This window comes from Cupressus sempervirens, chromosome 3 (genome assembly GCF_028749045.1).
Source record: "Cupressus sempervirens isolate cs-2001-9-10 chromosome 3, ASM2874904v1, whole genome shotgun sequence".
NCBI lineage: Eukaryota > Viridiplantae > Streptophyta > Pinopsida > Cupressales > Cupressaceae > Cupressus > Cupressus sempervirens.
The window spans coordinates 66,483,052-66,504,380 of record NC_143120.1 but is presented as its reverse complement, the minus strand read 5'-3'; the positions used below and the strand labels follow the sequence as shown (position 1 = coordinate 66,504,380).

General features: G+C 32.5%; 1 pseudogene; it reads right to left on the bottom strand.

Moving 5' to 3' along the window:
* Nucleotides 1-4,623: 4,623 nt before the first annotated feature.
* The window catches only part of LOC149564812 (peroxisomal membrane protein 13-like), a 129,447-nt pseudogene continuing 112,741 nt past the window's right edge, over nt 4,624-21,329 (bottom strand).

Here is a 21,329-nt window from a genome sequence, read left to right as displayed (position 1 = left end):
CCCTTTTTGGACATTTTTAGTTTTTCTCCATTTTGTATAGATTCCATTAGATTTTCATCTGATTTGCTTCTTTATTCCCAAAAGCTTTCATGATCATTCATATCTAATTCCCCTTTAACGATTGAAATTCTCACATATATATATCAACACTTCATAGGGTTGCATCTTTTCATTAATATATTTAATAAGGTAGTTATTATATTATTATAATAGTTATATATAATTATATATTAATAATATATGTTAATATTAATAATATATATTAATATTAATAATATATGATTATATATTACCATAATAATATATGACTATATATTATATATTATTGTATTACATATGATTATATGTTATATATGAATCATAATTAAATATTACTTTAATATATAATAAAGATATAATATCATATATTATTGTCATACAGATATGTACTAATTATCTATGGCATATAAATATCTAACTCATAGATAGATTTATATGTATAATTAATACTTATAACTATATAATATATAATTATAAATTATATAATATATGATTATTATAATATTATAAATTATATCTTAATATAATTATAATATTATTGATTATTAATATTATATACTCTTTATGTATAATTAATTTATATACTGAAATGGGGATATCACAGCCATCCCCTCTCGAATTTGCTTGTCCTCAAGCAAATCATTCATACACAAGCTTTTTCATAGACATAAAACATACTTGCATTTAAAATACCAAAAAGATTTATGAAATATACATTGAATGAAAACACGAAGCATACACAATGTAGACAGATCATGAAAACACGAAGTAGACACGATGCAGACAGATGAAGACACGGAGCAAACATGATGCAAACACATAAGACACACATTATGCATTTCTTTAACCAAAAAAATCATTAGTACACATTATATATAAATCAATCTCCTCATAGGGTGTTTATGGTCTCATCATTTCCTAAATATGGGAGGAGGAACCATAATAGGGTGCCCTGTTACCCAACTAGTGGGCCTCACCATTCTCCCTCATTATCGTTACCTTCCTCCGATCATCATTTCCAAGAAGGCACCTTTGTATGATGTACCCTGAGATGTCCCATCACCGTAGCCTTACTCAGTACCCGTAGGCTTTATCCGGTACCTCGCATGATGTCCCCTAGTCCATTCCACCGCAGGCCTTATCTCAACTTGGAGAATCATGATATTAAGGTAATTCTATCAACTATTTTCCAATAAGAAGTCTTTTAAAGCATAATCTTTGAAATATCAGATACTTATAATTCAATTATGGGAGGAGAAACCATAATGGGGTGCCTTGTTACCCAATCAGTGGGCCTCACCATTCTCCCTCATTATTTTTATCTCTCTCCGACCATCATCTCCAAGATAGTGCCCTTGTATGATGTACCCTGAGATATCCTGTCACTGAGGCCTTACCCAGTACCCATAGGCTTTATCTGGTACCTTGCATGATGTCACCCAACCCATTCCACTGCAAGCCTTACCTTATCTTGGAAGATGATCACCTTTTAACAACATTCTTTGGTTATTGTCAACCTAAAAATCAATGTCATTTCCTTGTAATTATTTGATTAGAACCATTGATAGTAAGTATTTAAACTATCACAATAACAAAATGTGTCAATAATAACAAGAATATTAACAATAATATATGAAGGAAACATATATTTTACCTTGTTTAACTCTTTCTTGGTAGGCGATGAGTCCCATCATATCAACTTCAAGATCATTATACGATGGCAAAGCCAAGCCGATGTGGAGGCCTTAATTCAAAGAATTTTCTTCTAACAATATCTCCTTTAATCTTTTCACATGCTTTCCTTGTCAACAAAAATTAGCTTCCCCAAATCACTCCCAAACACGTGTTAGATAGGTTCAATTACAAATTATTCAATCAGTAAAATCTTCCTTTGAATATAAATCATCTCAGCTCCTCATCCAATGTTGCCTCTAATGGAGTGCCAAACTCTCTTTGAATTTAAACAATATCCACTTTCCTATAATAATATTCTTGAAGGAAAATCAAGGCAAATAGCTCTTTTATAGTATGTATTGAGATACAAATAAGAAGGTTAATTAGGCTATTAGAAATTTAACTCTTGCCTATTTAAAAACAATAACACATCAACTTAGCTTTTTGCCATATTTAATCTTACAATCATTATATCAAATTATTAAATGTCATCAAATGTAATTATACATACATATATATAATTAATTATCACATATATTGTAAGTTATAATATTTATTAAATACTTACCACACTGTGGAACCCACCTCTTACGTAAAATTATACTAATATCTTAAATATTTTAATAAATGAAAACAACTTAAAAATAATGTTTTCCATACCTTATAGGTCGGTGTGTGCTCAATTCATTATCCTTCATATATTGTAGGTGCTATAAACTTTGTTCAATAATTATTGATGTATTATTTTAATTTAACATGTTCCTACATACCTTAATGCATTGTTCTTGTACCTTCCTAGTATTGCCTTGCTTTGGCATATAGTCTAAGGTCCATATTCATTGCTATGTGGATAATAGGTGGGTGGTAATTAGGTTTATCAAATATGCATTGTTTGGAACTCTTTACAATCCATCACATATAGCTTTCCCAACGTAAAGATATCTTCTCAATGACTTCTATAAAAAAAACTACCAACTATCAAACTTTATAGTTTTTCTTTATTGGGTTTATTTGGTTTGGTTTTAATACATAAAGTATTTCTCTCTATCATTGAGGAATTATTCTCTTATCTTCTATTTTGCTGGTTGTTGGCTATGTAACTCAATTGAAACCATTATTATATCTGTATATGAGATGGTTTCTCCCAATCCAAAGCCATTGCATTATGGAGGTTGAGGCATGCATCGTTATAGTGAGCAAAGCATCTTCACTATAAAGATTTGGAAAATTAGAAAATAATTTTTTTTACATTGCTATCCAAGAGCATAATCACGTTTTTGTATTTTAGCCTCAGATTTGGGGCTATTTTCGAGTAGCAAATGATATTTTTCATATCTAAATTTTCCCTCAAACCATTTCTCATAATTAGATAGCATGTTTTCATCATTTTATACATTCTTGTGAAGCCGACAGCCTCCAAAACGCCCAGAATCTCCAAAAATGACCTAGATTTTAATAGTTATGAATGTAGTTTCAACATTTCAAGATCTCTGTTGTCATTGACCCCCTTCAATTTCTCTACGAAATTCTCTAGAGAACAACACACTTTTTTTTTTGAAATGTTTCTCGTCTTTCAGTGATGTTCTGTACTATTTGATATTCTTTTCTAAAAACTACAGAACTGTCCATGGTTTTTGATGTAAGTAATTTGATTCTTACTAAATGAATTGTGATAACCTTAAATAAATTTTTGCACACCAAATTCCAACTACAAGTATTAATTTGATCTCTAGTTGTATATCTTGCAGATAAATATATTTGGATATAGTAATCACTGTATGCTTTGACGCCTATAGCCTAGCACATGAAACCTCCAATCTATATGTTTTTTTTTCCACCATCTAAAACACTGATAATTACTATCAAATCATACTTTTGAATATGATAAATCACTGTTTAATGCTAGAGTCATCTCTGGATATTAATTTTTCCCAAGCATGGATGGCATTTATCTGCAACATCTGTTTGATCTCATTCACTGCTTATGAGAGGCCAATATGTAATCATGTGTTTTCCCTTCTCTGCTATTATGTTAGGCTGCAAGTCTTCCATTAATGTTTAAGATGCTAATTTTTCTTCATTTGGTATATTGTTTTGCATTATTGTACACAGGCTGGCAGGATCATTGCTCTGATACCATTTGTAATGTCCCCTTTTTGGACATTTTCAGTTTTTCTCCATTTTGTATAGATTCCATTAGATGTTCATCTGATTTGCTTCTTTATTCCCAAAAGTTTTATCTGATTCCCCTTTAACGATTGAAATTCTCACATATATATATCAACACTTCATAGGGTTGCATCTTTTCATTAATATATTTAATAAGGTAGTTATTATATTATTATAATAGTTATATATAATTATATATTAATAATATATGTTAATATTAATAATATATGATTATATGTTATATATGAATCATAATTAAATATTACTTTAATATATAATAAAGATATAATATCATATATTATTGTCATACAGATATGTACTAATTATCTATGGCATATAAATATCTAACTCATAGATAGATTTATATGTATAACTAATACTTATAATTATAAATTATATAATATATGATTATTATAATATTATAAATTATATCTTAATATAATTATAATATTATTGATTATTAATATTATATACTCTTTATGTATAATTAATTTATATACTGAAATGGGGTTATCACACCTTTCCTCTTATTGTATGTGACTTCCTGCATTATTTTCCATGATGGTGCATGCCTTGAGAAAGGCCTCTTTGCCTTTGACTTGTGGCTTGTTTCATGCTGCTTCCCCTGTTTTGTTGCATGAGGCTCCCTCCCCCTTTAGGTTCTTCAATGTAGTAGTTTTGAAGTGTCTCTTCACCAACAATTTCTTTGGATCCAAGCCTAGACATGCTTATTGATTTTCTCTAAATTCCAAGCAATCTCAACACAAACCTAGAAATTTCTCCATATGATAGACCTGTCCGGTCAAAATATTGGAGAAGAGGAGTTATGAAAAAATGAAATGCCTAAGTGTTTTCATCAACAAGGTTGGCAATTCCTCCCAAGATATTGATAACACCATGTAACAATCTTAGCATAGACTACCAAAAGCTTGACAATGAAGGAAGTCCACCAAATGGATTATTTGGATCTTGAATCCCATTGTCATAAGCCTCCTATCCCATTATTGAACATCCCACTATATCCATTCATGCTACCATATCCTCAGTACATGTTGCCATAAAGACCAGCACCATATGATCCTCCCATCACACTTTCATAACCTAAACCTCCCAATCTGCCCTACATACTATTTGATCCATACATACCAAAACCATATCCTAAACTATATGGTGTCATAGCACCATAGCTTGAATTATAATTCATTGTGGAACCAAACCCTCCATAGTTAGTTCCATAGCCAACACCACGGTTTTTTTCCCATGGTCTTTGTGGCATAGGCCTACCAATTGTGTTTCTATTAGCAATTGACAATCTTCTTTCAACATCCAAATTCTTCTCTACAATATTTGCAAGGTGTACATATTTCTTCTTCCTTAGGTAATGTAGTACAAATTGTTGCCTGAATGAGCTAGTGAACTTTCTTCCACCCTTATCAACATGTTAGTATTATATGTTTCAATATACATTTCTCCAACTTTTAGGAAACTAAAGGGTCTTTTCTCAATTTTTCTCTTTATTTCCATATTAATCTTATTTTCTAAGACTTCAATTTGCACACAATCTTTATCAATATGATGGAATCAATAGGACCCTAAAGTGGGTCTGGCTAATTTTTTTTCATTTTCGAACAACTAAAATGTCAAACTGATCCATTGATCATCTCGAACTAATTAGAATCAAGTTTGATCACTGAGCCATCAATTAAAGACTCATTTTGTCACTTTATTTCAACTTGTCAATTTCATGCTAGGAGCTCCTTTAGCTAGCTTTAAAAACTGACCCAAACTTCTAACTGGGCTTTGGAATCAAACATACTGATTCTCTATTATGCATACTCCTACCCTATCAAATATCGTCTCATGAAGAACTCACAGTCAATAGATACTGATTGTCAAATTTTCCCCTTGAGAATTACTTGCAAGTAAACATGTTAGAAAACCACAAAACACTTTTAGATTTGGCTTTGAAAACTGGGTAAACTGACACTTGGGGAAACGAAAACTGGGGAGCTATTGCACTGTCATGAGGAAAACGTAAATATAGGATTTGGGCTCATGATGAATAATAGGATGAAAATGGCAAGTGTTCAAAGTGGGCTATTCAAATTTTGTAGATTGAAAACATTGGCAGAAAAGAATTTTTTGCAAATGCAATTGACCTGGAAAATTGTGCAAATAGATTTTTCAAGACTTGAAAATTGGCAAACTTAAAGTATTTTTAGAGTATAACATGTTGGTACAATCAATATGATCTCAGCTATCATGGATCTTAAGTTACGATATCATAAATAGAGGTTCCAACAAATCTGCACTTCTTGACACTAGTAAAAAATTAGAAATTGTATTTGGAATCACGTTTGAAAACTGATCAAACTGATTCATCATAAGCTCAAATTTGAAATGTAGCAAGTCTCTGACCTCTAAAATGCAACTCAAAAGGAATTTTCTAATTTTGATCAATTGGGTCAAGGTTATAACAAGTCAAACAAGCCTTCCCAGAATTAAGAAAAAATTACATCAGCATGACAATAATAAATAACCAACTTTGAGGGATTCAAAACCTAGTAAAAAAAATTTGAAACAACTTAAAATCTAAAACATAGGCTCTTTGGTATGGACACTAAATACTCCCAGAGCGACAAGTAATGAAACATTAGTGGGTGCGAGATATTTGGTTGCAAACTATGCCTTCTATCACTGTTTGACATTGACAAAAATGCAGATTTGACAATTGCTCAAAATAGGACTTCACAAAATGGCTTAGAATGATAATTTATCATCATGAAACATGTAGATGCACTAAATGAAAGGTGTTAGAAGCATTAAACAGCTCTTAGGCCTCAAATGGATAGCCAGGTACATATGCATCAAAAAGCATCTACAGGGCTTAATTTTCTTAATGTTACTCAAAATCGGGGCTTCGATTTTGAGTCCCAATAGCTTCAACAAAAAATCTACTAATTCATATGACCTTGAAATTTAGGTCAACTACCTTGCATGACACACTATTAAGTTGGCTCGAACTATAAATCTTTTGTGCTATCACACGGATGCCAAATTTTAGTTCTATATCAGTTACATTACTGATTTTCATTCCTTTTCCATCCCATTTGGTTAGGGTTTTCTTTTGTAACTCATCTCAACCTAGGGTTTTAGTGGCTTTGGCTTTAGTGAGCATGGGGAGACAAGTAATGCGATGTATAATTTTCTTGGTGATCAAAAAAAGTTGCTCTAACCATAGTTGACCAGTATGAACTTGGCTTAGGATATACCTAATCCACTTGATTTGAAATTTTTGAGGCAAGTGAGGAATATGAGTTAAATCTTTCTCTTCCAAATATTTGTGCTTAGGTTTGAGAATTCCATTCACACAAAGTTCATTTAGGGCATTATCCATTTCAAGGGTTCCTATCTCTTGAATTGCACATTTAAAATGAGTTTGAATATCATCTATGAGAAGTATCTTAGGTGCAATCTATGATTGAGCTCCATTCAGGTCAAGGGTTTCAACAATCATTGGCACAAGTTTGAAGTTAGGGGCTTTCCATTCAACACCTTGCACCAACATTTCAGAACCTTTCTATCCTTGCTACTACTAATGGATGCCATGATAACTCAATAAGCTAAGAAAATTTTCGAAAGAACTTTGCTACAAATTCTACTCAAATTCACTTGGATGCACTGCAAATTGCTCTGTTCACAATATTTTGAATTCTCAATGAAAATGAAGTCGATTTCCTACCTTTTTGATAAAACTTCCCATTAATGCTTGGTAAATAGGAGCAGTGATGACATTGTGCATGACAGCCTATCATCCACTATTTGTATTGATTGCTTGGTGAAAGCTTGTAACTCGGCAACCAAACATAACCATGTTACTCCTGACTTCACTCAGTAGAGTCCATGACCCAACCTTGCTTAGTAGAGAATACAATTTGGTGATAACTATTACTGATCTTACTGATGATCCTTCTGTATCTTGAATACCAATATGAATCTTTACTTCCTTTCAATTGGAACTGTTTAAGATGTGACCTTGAAAACACAATTCCAGTTCTTCCTTAAGAGCTTAATTGGAAATGATGGAGTTACCCACTTCTTGAGTGACATGACTATCATTGCTTGAACTAGCTTGCTCGGTAGATTTAGGAATCCATTATTGTCTCATCTATTTATGATGCTATCTACTTTTGCTTTCTTTTCATCTTCAATTCTACCTATATTTATGCAATTCTTAGCTATATGACACAGTTCTGTACATGTGTAACATCTTATGGTGGTATCCTTTCTTCTCATGTGATGTTTAACACAATTCATGCCAATGTGTCCACATTCTCCACAGTAATGACATCTACACCAAGTGTTGTAGTCCCAACCGAATATTTCCTTTACAAGTTGTTCAGCTAGATTGAATGACTTCGATCTGCATTCAAATGTCTTATGACCTTGTTTCTTGCATTTGTGACACTTTCCCTCAAACTTCATTTTTTCTTTGCATTCATTAGCTTTATGACCATGCTAACTGTAGTTGTAGCATTTTCCGTTGAATTTTTCTCTTCCATTACTCCAACATTTGTTTGATGTATGAAAAATCTTACCACAATGATTGTAGGTAGGTTTTTGTTTCTTGTGTGCATCTTGTTTGGAGGACTTGCCTTCTTCTTTGTATCCAATTCCTGCCTTACCATTTTGCCTATAGATATTCTGCTCATTTTCTTGATTTAGTTGATCCATGTCTGCTTGGGATTTCATTATTCTTTCATTGAGTTGATTTTTAGAATTTAGATCAATTTTCATCCTTTCATTGATTTTCCTTTCAAAGTTCAGATCATTCCTTATTCTTTCATTTTCAGATCTCAGACTCATGATTCCTTCATTTGCATTGGAGAGTTGATGAACAAGATTTTTTTGTTGAAGTGATTGATTTTGAATTTCATTGTTCCTTGCATCCAAGTCTTCTTTTTCCTTATTTCTCTGTTCTGAGATTTCACACAATCTTATTGACGAAATTTCTTATTCTCTTTTCAATTTTCTTACTTCTTCTTGTAGGGAACCATTCTTTTCTAGGAGTTCTTTGATTTCATCATTTGCTTCATCTGAACTACTTGAAGGGAGAAAATCTTCAATCTTTTCTTCAACATACTGATGGTCATTCATTTGATTTGCATGTTCCTTCTTTTTAGAGATTGGGATAGATGCTCTTTTTCTTTCTTGAGTTGAGCTATGGCCATCTCTAGATCTAAATTTTCATTGTCAATAGCTTTGTCAAGTCTAAATACCTCCATTTTCCTTGATCTTTGATCAAGCTATCAAACTTTACCCTAAGAACCACAATGCTCGAATACCAATTGTTAGAAATATTTAGGACTAGCTAGGTTACTGAGAGGGGAGTGGTGAATTAGTAATCTCAAAACCTATTAACAAATTCAAAATTTAATTGCATTAATATTAATAACTCTGATCTACTACATGCATAAAAAATTGAGAAACATAAGACACCAAGAAGACAATATTTGGTGACCCAGAAACCTTCCAAATAGAAAGTAAAACTAGGGTGGGGATGATACCCACAAAACTTTAATACTGCAACATAAAGTTGGCTTGTTAAGGCTTACATTGATCACTTCTGATGATCTTCCCTATTAGGACCAATTAGGACTACTAGTTCCACCTTATTAGAGGTTTTACAAACATACAATGAAGTATGCACTTAGTAAAGAGATTTAAGAAAAGACTGTTAAGTCTACCTTGTGAAAGGATTTGAAGTTGATTCACCTGTTAGGATGAAATAGTAGATCTCTAACTTACAACTGAATTTTTTATTGAGATCCTTAAAGTATTGATCACCTCTATGTTATAGATATAACTCTGTTGCTCTTGATATGGCCTTACAATACACTTTACTCTACTACTGATTCACATTCAGTTGCTTCATACAATCATTCATCTATTCATTGGTTCATGCATACATTGAATATGATAGAATACATTACATACATATCAATCCAATTTACATAATTACAAATTTGGCCATTACACAAGTTAACACCAATATTACAAAGTTGGCCCAAATGTAGATACTCAGGTTCTGAAAACTGACTTGGTGAAGTTTTGATACATGGCATCCACTGTCATTACTCGGCATCATCATGCACTCTGTAGAAGTGGAATCTTGGTCCATACTAATCACTTTAATATAGTTTCAAACTTGATATTCACTAGTGACTCAGTAGATACAATGTAACTTGGTATAAACTACAAACCCTATTTACCACAACTATACTTGGTAGACTCTATTCTCCATTCAACTCGGTTAACACTGGCTTCATTTGACTTGCACTGTTAACTCGGTAGAAACTATAAAGCTTGGAAAAAATTGAATTGCTCGGTCTGAACTCTAGTACTTGGCAAACATTGAACTACTCAGTTTGAACTGTAGTACTTGGCAAACACTGAACTGCTCAATCTCAATTGTAGTGCATGGAAAACACTGTATACAAAATCTGAATAAGTGTTGTCACTAATAACAAACTTGACCAAATGTCAACATTTTACTCTTCTCTTCTTTCTCTTCTTTCTCTTTTCTTTCTTTTTCTCTCTTTTCTTCCACCTCTATTCTCTTCTTCTTCTCTTCCTCTATCTTCTTTTCTTCCTCAACTCTTCTTTTCATCTCTTCTTCAAGCAATTTTTTCTTGGCTTCTTCTATTTTCTTCTTTTCTTCCTCTAGTAGCCTCTTCTCCTCTTCAATTTGTTTTAATTGATCTTCAATAACATTAGCCTAAGATTCAGGTTGTTCGAAACTCTCAAAATGGTTAGTATCATCAATGTTAATAGTAACATTGGTCTGATTGATTTGCATTGTGTCACCACTTACTAATAGTTTTGAGGTTCTAGATGCTAGTGAAGGTAGTGCCTTTGATTCTATCATCATCTGACTTATAGCTTTCATAGTTTCACTTCTTATCTTGACCTTCTCACCCACCATAAAAGGAAACGGGCTCACCTTGTTTCTCAAGTAAGGTGCCAGATTGTTCAACAATCTCTTGACTTCTTCTTTGTCATCAGTCTTGCATATTGTCCTTATCATATACTTTTGAAGTTCTATATCTTCTTCTCAAGCTAGAGCCTTTTTCTCTATGAATCTATCATAGACCTTCTAATTTATCATGCATTCAATATCCTTAAGTTTCAGATTGTTAGCTATTATATATCTCACAATGGAGATATCAATCTGATCTTTCTCAATATTATTATACAAGTCATAAAAATTTTTCATCTAAATAAAGTTCCCTTCATTAGTAATGGCTAAATTAATCTTCTCTATTTTTGGCTTCTAAGGTTGCGAAGCTTTTCCTACTAACTATTTAGAAGTGGTGACTTTCTCTACCTATTTAGCTTCTTGTTCTTGTTCTTGTTCTTTACTAGATTCAACAATTGTCAACAATGTCTTTTGTCTCTTTCTTGGTCTAGTGGCTTGTTTCTTGACCCTTTTTGTCTTGGTGGTCACAACTTCCACTAATCTTTCTAATTTCCTCTTTGGCTCACTTGGTTGTACATCTAACCCTACTGCATAAGGAATGATATGTTCTAAAGATTTCTCTACAATCAACACTGATAAAGATTGCACATATGTTATTCCTTGTTTCATGGCCTACCTAACTGGCTATGACTCACTTTCTATCATACTAGCCTCCGTTAAAGCTTTCTTCATTATTATGTCTATCTTCTTGTGAGATGCCTTCTCTAAAGATGACTAATGGGTTGATTGGGTAATTTCATCATAAGTTTGAAATCTATACTAAGCTTGGTCCTTCTCAGAATTTAATAATAAATCAATGTATCCAACTACTACTTCCTCACTCAATTCATAACCTAAGGAATCAAGGAATGTTTCCCAAGGTTCTACTGCTTGAATATAAGGAAGATCTATATGAACCATAACACATATATCTTTTTCAAATCTTTCTACAATTGTAGGTGCAATTTTGAATCTTAGTCTCATCTCATTCTAAAAAAAAATCATTATCAAATTCCTACTATCCAAGATTTTATCTATTAGATGTCTTCTACATACGTCTATTATTTTCTCCATTGTACATCTCTTACTGCTCATAATCTTTGTGACTAACAAATATGGAAATCTCTTAAGTACATCAAATAATATATGATTGATCAGTGACTAAAATCTAAACACACCATTCTTGGTCCTCTTGATTTTCTCCAAGTTTTCAAGAAGTTGCATTCTTAGAATTTCACTAAGGTTAACTTGTTCCTTCTCAACACATATCTTATAGGCTAGATAGATGAATCCAACTGAAAACTCATCAATCTTAGAACTTGCACATATAAAGTAGGCAATGATTCTACTCAGGAATCTTACATCATCTTGTTTAATGGTGCTAATCACCATGGCCTTCCCATTATCAATAACTTTTTTGTAGGTCCCAACTTTCTTCTTAACAAGTTTCTCGCCTATAGGTACACTGCCTCATTTGCTAAGACCAATTACCTCATGAATAAGGTCAGCTAAAATATCAACTACATTATCTTCCATCCACAATTTTCCATCATGAATTCTACTTAGTATGATCTAAGTCCACTCATTGTTGCCCAATTCTCGGTAGAAATGATATCTGAATAGGTCTAGTTCTTTCAAATGTTCAAATATTTGTTTCATAGTCATATCATTATTAAAGACTAATTCCATATCTTTTTTCATATACTCACTCCCAATAGATTCAAAGTTGTTTTTAAGATAGCTTCCTACATCTTCCAAATTTACTACATTGTTCAGAGTAATGGATAATGTTGAATTAGGGTTTCCTTCTATGAGTTTCATGAAAACAACATTCAATTTTGGTCTCTCCTCATTCTCAACATTATGAACTACTAACATATCCATGATTCTATCAAATATAAACTTTATTGAATAAATTCTATGAATAAACAATAAAATACCTTTTTTCAAAAATATGGTTTGCTTTGAAATCACCTTGTCAAGTCATTTTTGAGAGCTCTATGCTTTTGATGTAATTGCAATGAAGTGGTAATTAAGTTTGTACTCCATTTTATTCATTCAACTGAAACGTGCACTAATAGTGTACTTTGCAAACATGAAAAAGATGTCAATTACATTCTAAAATTAAATATATGTTCGATAATCTTTGTTCAATCTTTAAATGCTACCTAAATTTTACCATAGCTTCTTTCCATCATAACAATGCTCCAAGAATCTTTGCTCCATGAAATTTCTTATAAAACCATAGTTTTCATCTTCTACTATAGAATTAACTTTCTTTGTAATAACAATAACTCTTAATCCCTTCATAACTAGTTCAGATAAGCTCCAAATTTCAAGCGAGCTTAGATACTATCTAAACTTATCTCGATACACCTTTTGCCAACTTTACTACCTCTAGTTAGATCTCTAGATGAAGTTTCAAATTCTGGTGTTGTGAACAAGCATAATTCAACTTAGTTGAATCAAACTTGAGTACTAACTTTGATATTCTTGTCTCATCATCTTCTAACTTTTCTTTTGAGATGTCTAATCCCTTTATAAATGCCTCATTGAGTTCTTCTCAAAGTTCACTAACTACATTTCTTTGTACCTCATTGTCTTTGTTAGATCCAGAGTTCCTTTCATGGTTCCTTCTATTATTTTTGACATTTCTTCTATCATTCCTTTTGTTTCCAAAGTTTCTTCCTTTGTTCCTTCTATCTCTAAAGTTTTTGTCCATTCTAAAATACCTTTTTGTATGTATGAAGTTGTTAATAACTAACATACTAGAGTTCTACTTCTAGGATTCTATTGATCATCATGTGCATGACAATTCTGAGCTATGTGTCCAAAGTTGTTACACTTATAACCAAAGAATATATCTTCTTTCTTCATAATGTCTTCCTTCTCTCAATGTCATTTCATTATAACTTATTCTATTTGCAAGGTTATTATTTCTATACATTCTACTATTCCTTCTATCATTATCATATTTAGGTTTCCTACAATCAATTTCTTTATGACCCATACCATGACAATTATGACAATAAAAATCCTTAACATGATTAAATGACTTATTTGTACAATCTCTATATTCATACCTAGTTTCTTCAGGAGATTCCACTTTTTTTGGTTCATCCAATATCTCAACTTCCTTGTCTTGTCCAACTTCTTTAGGTTTTTCAAAAGATTGACTAGATTCAATCTTATTATCAGATTTATCTTTTTGCTTTCGGATTTGATATAATTCTAGGTTTCTTTGCAAGCACGTTAAATAGATAACCAAGGCCAGTCTTATCAAAATTAGGTCTCGGTATTGACATTGAATCATCAAGCTTTTCTTTGCTACAATAAAGCTTCTCAAGTTGTTTTTTGAGTTAATTCACCTTTCATAATAGTGTTGTACTTATGAAGTTATTCATGATCTTCTTTTAATGTTTCAAACTTAGACATCTTCTTTGCTAGACTTGCTCTAAGATTTGTATTCTCATTCTTCAAATCAAATTCAACTTTGCTAGGATCACTCTTCAAAGTCATATTTAGATTCGTAATCTTCAATTCATGCTTCAAGATCTTGTACTCGATCTTTACCTTAGAATAATCATCATCACTAGTTTCAGATTTAGTAGATTCAGGCTTGGATTTGAGATGTTCAATCTTATCATTCAATTGTCTAATGTACACTTTGGAGTCTTTATACCTATCCTTCAGCTTATATCTTTCTTCAGTAAGGAGATCAATTTATTCAAGTGCCTCTTCAAGGTTCTTCATCAACTATTCCATATCCATAGGGATCTTACTCAAGTTGTTAGGTTGCTTTTGATTAATTGTACTCTGATACCAATTGTTAGAAATAGGAATTATTGGGAGGGGGGGGTGCGTGAATCAGTAATCTAAAATCTTTAATCACCAACTTGATATTTTTTATTACTTTAAACCATACATAAAAAATTAAACAAGTAATGTTGAATAGTAATAGTAACCATGCAAAAAGATACCTCATAACACCATATTTTGTTAACTAGGGAAACCTTGGTCAAGAAAAAATCTTGGTGGGGATGATACCCACTAGATAATATACTAGTATATATGTTCCTTGTTAGAGGATAGACCCTATTAGGAGTCATAGAGAAAATTCAGTATAGACAGTCCCTATTAGGAGACTTTGAATCCCTGTTAGGAGATTCCAACCTTGTTAGGAGTTGTAGTATAGTAGATGCAAGATAAGCCCACTGCCCAAAATGCACTTGCAATTACAAGAAGATGTCACTGCCCAAACAATTAATTAGACTTCTGGTATATAGGTGTTGTAACTTCTTTCTTGACTGATCTTTGATCTTCAGCTCAATCTTGGATTACAAAATAGCTTTACAAAGCTTTGCATATATCACTTTCATACAAAGTTCACATATCACAATACATCACTTGCTTGTACAACTAACACACACTTGAATTCACAAGATGTCCTTTGCATAAATACCATGCCTTTACACAAATTACCACTAGGTTGGCTAAGACCATAATATATTTTTCCAACGTAGAGTAAAAATCTAGGATGTTAGCCCTAATTGGTCAAGTAATTATTTTGTAAACAAAATAATTCCTTTCCTTTAATTCCTTGTCCTATTTCACTAGTAAAACACAAATATCTCTTTTCTATATAGTCATGTACTAACTTTTGAGGTTGTACACATCATCATAAACATGTGTACTATCTCTACCTAACTTTACTTATCATAATATGATGTCAATAACAAGTTACATACAAAATAATATACTGTTGTAAACCAAATTCATATATAAAAAAATTTCTAAATACCAAAAGATAAAGTATCTTTATTTTTGAGGTTTCCTGTAAGCATGTACATCATGTGTTAACATAAATGAAAACAATTAGATATCTTCATTGGCCAATTTTTAACACAAATTTGATGGAAAAAGAAAAGAAAACAGTTGTGTATTTGTTTGGATGCCAAGAACTACAAAAGACTAATTAGATATATAAGATATTAACACAGTCAACATTTTTTGTATGTCTCTATGCTACTTGTAAAGTTTTATATTATTGTAAAGAGTAGTGAGCTCACTCATATTTTTAATTACAACTCCTAATGATGTAGGAGCATCTTGAGTTTCCTTGTAATCTTGCACTTTTGTTCATTCTATCAGTTGCTGCCAAGTTCTTAAGTTGAGGTCGAGTCTTTGGTTGTCGAGCTTCTTTGGTTGTTGAGTGATTTCTTTGGATGTAGAGTTTAGAGTTGTTGTCGAGTGATTCCTTTGAGTGCCAAGCTTGTATGGATTCCAAGTGCCAGTTTTGAAAAGATTTCATTTGCCAAGTAAACTATATATGGTTCTAGTTTGGGCTTACTTTGCTTGCATTTAATTTGGTATAGGTAGTTAATGTCTATTGTGACCCAACTTGTGGCTTGCCTATGTTCTAGAATGATATGTAAGATATTTTGGCTAGTATGAATAGAGTGTTTAGGCTTAGAGCTAGGACAGTTTTGGGGTGGAGTTTTAGAGAGTTTTGAAGATTATAGAGCAAAACTAGGAAGTGTGAATTTTTTTATGATCTTTGTCTATGAATGTATTTTGTATCTAGTTGTAACCTAGAAGGCCTTATAGCTAGGCATGTATGTTGATCATTTGATGAATCTATAATGAAAATTTTGTTCTTCCCTCCTTAGTGTTGTTCTTGTATATTTTTTCATCTGCGTTAACTCTTGCAAGGTGGATCAAATAGTTGGGTGTGCCTTTAGCCCTAATTTTTCCCTATCCTTCCTTGTGTCAGGTGGTATCAGAGCTTGAGGTTCATCCTTATGGAGATTTTATCATGTAGAACCCTATTTTAGATTTGGTTATAGGGTGGTAGAGCTACAGATTTGACTTATACCTTTCAGAGGGTTATGATCTTGTAGGAACCTAATTTACAAAGATGGTTCATGGTAGAGGAAATGTTAATAATGCTATACTAGATCAATTAAGACATATCACAGCCATATTAGATGCTATGGAGATAACCCAGAGGAGAGGAGCACATCTTGATGATGTAAGTGATGATGAAGAAACAACACTAAACCATAATCCAGGACCTAAAGAAGATCAAGATGAGGAAAGATTATTGGGAGTGTTGTCTAGGGAAAATTCAAAGCCTACTGTAGAAGTTGTTCCTTATGATGGAAAATTGGATACCAATGTTGTGTTGGATTGGATCTCAGATATGAAAAAGTTCTTTGAGTATGAAAGCACTCCTGATAATAAAAAGGTGAACATTGTAGTTACTAGGTTGAAAGGTCATGCATCACTATGGTGGGAGCATTTGTAGAATGATAGAAAAAGGAGAGGATAGGAGAAGATCAAAACTTGGGCAAATATGGTGAACAAGATAAAGAAAAAATTCCTTCCTACCAATTACCAAGTTATCTTGTTGAGAAAGATGCAAAATTTGAGACAAAAAGACATGACTGTGAAAGAGTATATTGAGGAATTCTATAGATTAGACATCAGATCTGGACATGAGGATGATGATGTTGAGAAAATTGCAAGGTACATAAATGGATTGAGATCTAGAATTCAAGATGAGATAAGTTTTGTGAAGTTGGAAAGTGTGGAAGAAGCACACCAATATGCCTTGAAGGCTAAGGAGATCTTGACAAAGAAGCATGAACAAAGACAAAGAGGTAGAGGTGGTAGATTCCAAAGAGGCAGAGGTAGATCTTATGGTAAAGGTGGTAGATCTAAAAGTTTTGTGTAGGAAAAAGGTGAATATAAATGGAGGAATGATGACAAAGACAAGACCAAGTGGAAAGGTGGTAGTTCATATCGAGGAGGTACTGGATTTTACTGAGGAAGAGGTAATTCTTATCCTAGAGGTGGTTTTCGTGGTAATTGTTTCAAATGTGGTAAAGGAGGGCATAGATCTTTTGAATGTAGATCTTTTGAAAGTGGGGTAGAATAATAGAAATGTTGTTATTTAAGAAGACATTAAGAGTTCACCAAGTGGACTTGAGGCTGGAGAAAATTTGATGGTGAGAAGAACCTTATGTAATAAGGGAAGTGATGATGAACCTATTTTAAAGAGAAGTCTTTTCAAGACAAGATGTAAGATGGCAGAAAATGTTGCAAAATAATCATTGATAGTGGAAGTTCTACAAATTTGGCATCAAAAGAGCTGGTTAAAAAGTTGAAGTTGCAGAGGCTGAAACATCCCAAACCCTATCATGTTTCATGGATCAAAGATGAGCATAAGATATTGGTAAGTGAGCAATGCCTTATGAAGTTCAAGATTGGAAATTACTTTGATGAAGTTTTTTGTGATATTATGCCCATGGATTGTTGTCATATTTTGTTAGGTAGACCTTGGCAATATGATAGATATGTTGAGCATGATGGAAGATTGAATCAATATACTCTTTGGGTAAATGGGAAAAAACAAATATTGTTGCGTTTTATTGAAAATCTAGATGAGGTTAGTTGTACTGCAATAAAAGTTTGTATGATTAATGGAAAGCAATTTGAAAAGGAAACAAAAAAAAATCAAGTCTATTTTGCTATAATCCCAAGGAGACCAAGTTGTGTCAATAGTATTTGAGCACCACAAAATAGTGCTAACCAAGTGCTAGTCAGTGGTGACCAAGTGATAGATGGTAGTATTGACCGAGTACCAAAAGAAAGTGCAAAATTATTGAATGCATATGAAGAGATTGTTGCAGAGGATATACCTAATGGCTTACCTCTAATGAGAAGTATAAGTCACTCTATGGATCTTATTCCTGGAGCTAGTTTACCAAACAAAGCACCATATAGATTGACACCTATGGAGAATGAAGAACTTAATAGACAAGTGCATGAGTTGTTGCAGAAAGGTTTGATCATAGAAAGTTTAAGCCCATGTGTTGTACCTACTATATTAGCACCTAAAAAGAAAGGAGAATGGAGAATTTGTAATGATTCTAGAGCTATTAACAAAATCATAGTGAAATATAGGTTTCCTATGCTGAGAATGGATGACATAATGGATTGTTTAGTGGAGCAAAGTATTTTACAAAGATTGATTTGAAGAGTGGCTATCATCAAATTAGAATGAGAGAAGGTGATGAATGGAAGACTGCTTTCAAGACAAAAGATGGTTTGTATGAATGGTTGGTTGTGCCTTTTGGTTTGACTAAAGCACCTAGTACTTCCATGAGGTTGATGAATGAAGTTCTGAAAAGATTCTTAGGTAAGTTTGTGGTTGTTTATTTGGATAATATTCTAATATTTAGTAAGACTAAGGAAGAATATCTTGAGCATATTAGACAAGTATTGCAGAGATTAAAAGAGAAAAACTTATTGATTAATCTTAAAAAGTGTTCTTTTATGCAAGAGAAGATTGTGTATTTAGGATTTGTGATTTTGGCTGATGGTTTGAAAATGGATCCAGAGAAGGTTAAAACAATTTTGGAGTGGCCTACACCTAAGAATTTGGGTGAGGTAAGATCATTTCATGGTTTGGCTAGTTTTTACAAGAATTTTATAAAAAATTTCAATTCTATTTGTAATGCTATGACTGAGACTGGTTTGAGAATGGATCCAAAGAAGGTTAAAACAATTTTGGAATGGCCTACACCTAAGAATGTGGTTGAGGTAAGATCATTTCATGGTTTGGCTAGTTTTTACAAGAATTTTATAAGAAATTTCAATTCTATTTGTAATGTAATGACTAAGACAATGAGAGGAGATAAAAAGGAATTCAAGTGGACACATGGAGTTGATAAGAGTTTTGAGACTTTGAAACAAAAAGTTGTTGAATTACCTGTATTGGCTTTACCTGATTTCAATAAGGTATTTCAAGTTGAATGTGATGCAAGTGGTAATGCAATAGGAGTTGTATTAAGTCAAGAAGGTAAACCTGTTGCTTTCTTTAGTGAGAAGTTGAATGATGCTAAATGGAAGTATTTTGTGTATGATATAAAAATTTATGCTATTGTTTAAGCATTGAAGAAGTGGAGACATTATTTGATTCCTGAGGAGTTTGTGTTGTATTCTTATCACATAGCTTTACAATACTTGGGAAGTCAACATAAATTGAATCAGAGGAATATGAAATGGGTTGATTATTTGTATAATTTTACATTTGTGATCAAGCATAAAAGTGGAGTTACTAACAGAGTTTTGATGCATTGAGTGGAAGATATTCTTTGTTAACTAAAATGAAGATTAAAGTTCTTGGTTTTGATGAAATGAAAGAGTTGTATGATGTTGATCCTGATTTTTCTGATGCATGGAGAGAGTACAGAGCACAAACTATGACATATCACATAAGTAAGTATGATGAGTATTTCATTCAAGAAGGTATGTTTGTTCAAAGGCATTCAATTGTGTATTCCTAGAAGCTCTATGAGATTGAATCTGATTAAGGAAAAGCATAGTGGTGGATTGGCTGAACATTTTGGAATTGATAAGACATTGAGTTTGCTAAAGGATACATATTTTTGGCCACAAATGTATAAGGATTTTCAACAATTTGTAAAGAGTTGTGAGGTTTGTCAAGTTTCAAAAGGAGTAAGTCAAAATACTGGTTTGTATACAACTATTACTATTCTTGAGAAACTTTGGAGTGATATCAGTATGGATTTTGTTCTTGGATTTTCTAAGACGGTGAAGGGGTATGATTCTATATTTTTTGTGGTGGATAGATTCTCTAAGATGCCTCATTTCATACCATGTAAGAAGACATCAAATGCTGAGCATGTTGCTGAACTTTTCTTTAAAGAGATTGTGAGATTGCATGGATTATCAAGAAGTATTATTCTGACAAAGATAGTAAACTTGTTGGTTATTATTGGAGAACATTGTGGAAGAAGATGGGGCTAAGTTGAAGTTTAGCTCTGCATTCCATCCATAGACAGATGGATAGACAAAGGTTGTGAATAGAAGCTTAGGTAATTTGCTGAGATGTTTAGTGGGAAATAAGCCAAGTCTTTGGGAAATAGTGTTGGCACAAGTTGAGTTTGCATATAATAATTCTATGAATAGGAGTATAGGGAAGACACCTTTTGAGATTGTTACTGGAATGCAGCCGAGAGGAGTATCAAATTTAAGAGATGTTGTTGGTGAAGACAAAAGAAGTGTTGCAGGTGATGCATTTGCTAATTTCATGAAGTCTTTTCATAAGGAAGTGAAGTTGAGGTTGGAATAGAGTAATCATAAGTATAAGGAGAACATTAATAAGTCTAGAAGATATCATGATTTTGAAGTTGTTGATGAGGTGATGGTTCATTTAAAGAAAGGGAGATTTTTAGTTGGAACATACAATAAGCTAAAGATGAAGAAGTTTGGACCTTTTAAGATTTTGAAGAAGTTTGATAGTGCTAATGCTTATGAAGTTGAGTAACCTGATGACATGGATATATCTCTTATATTCAATGTTGCTGATCTATATAAGTATCATGAGTCAGATGATGAA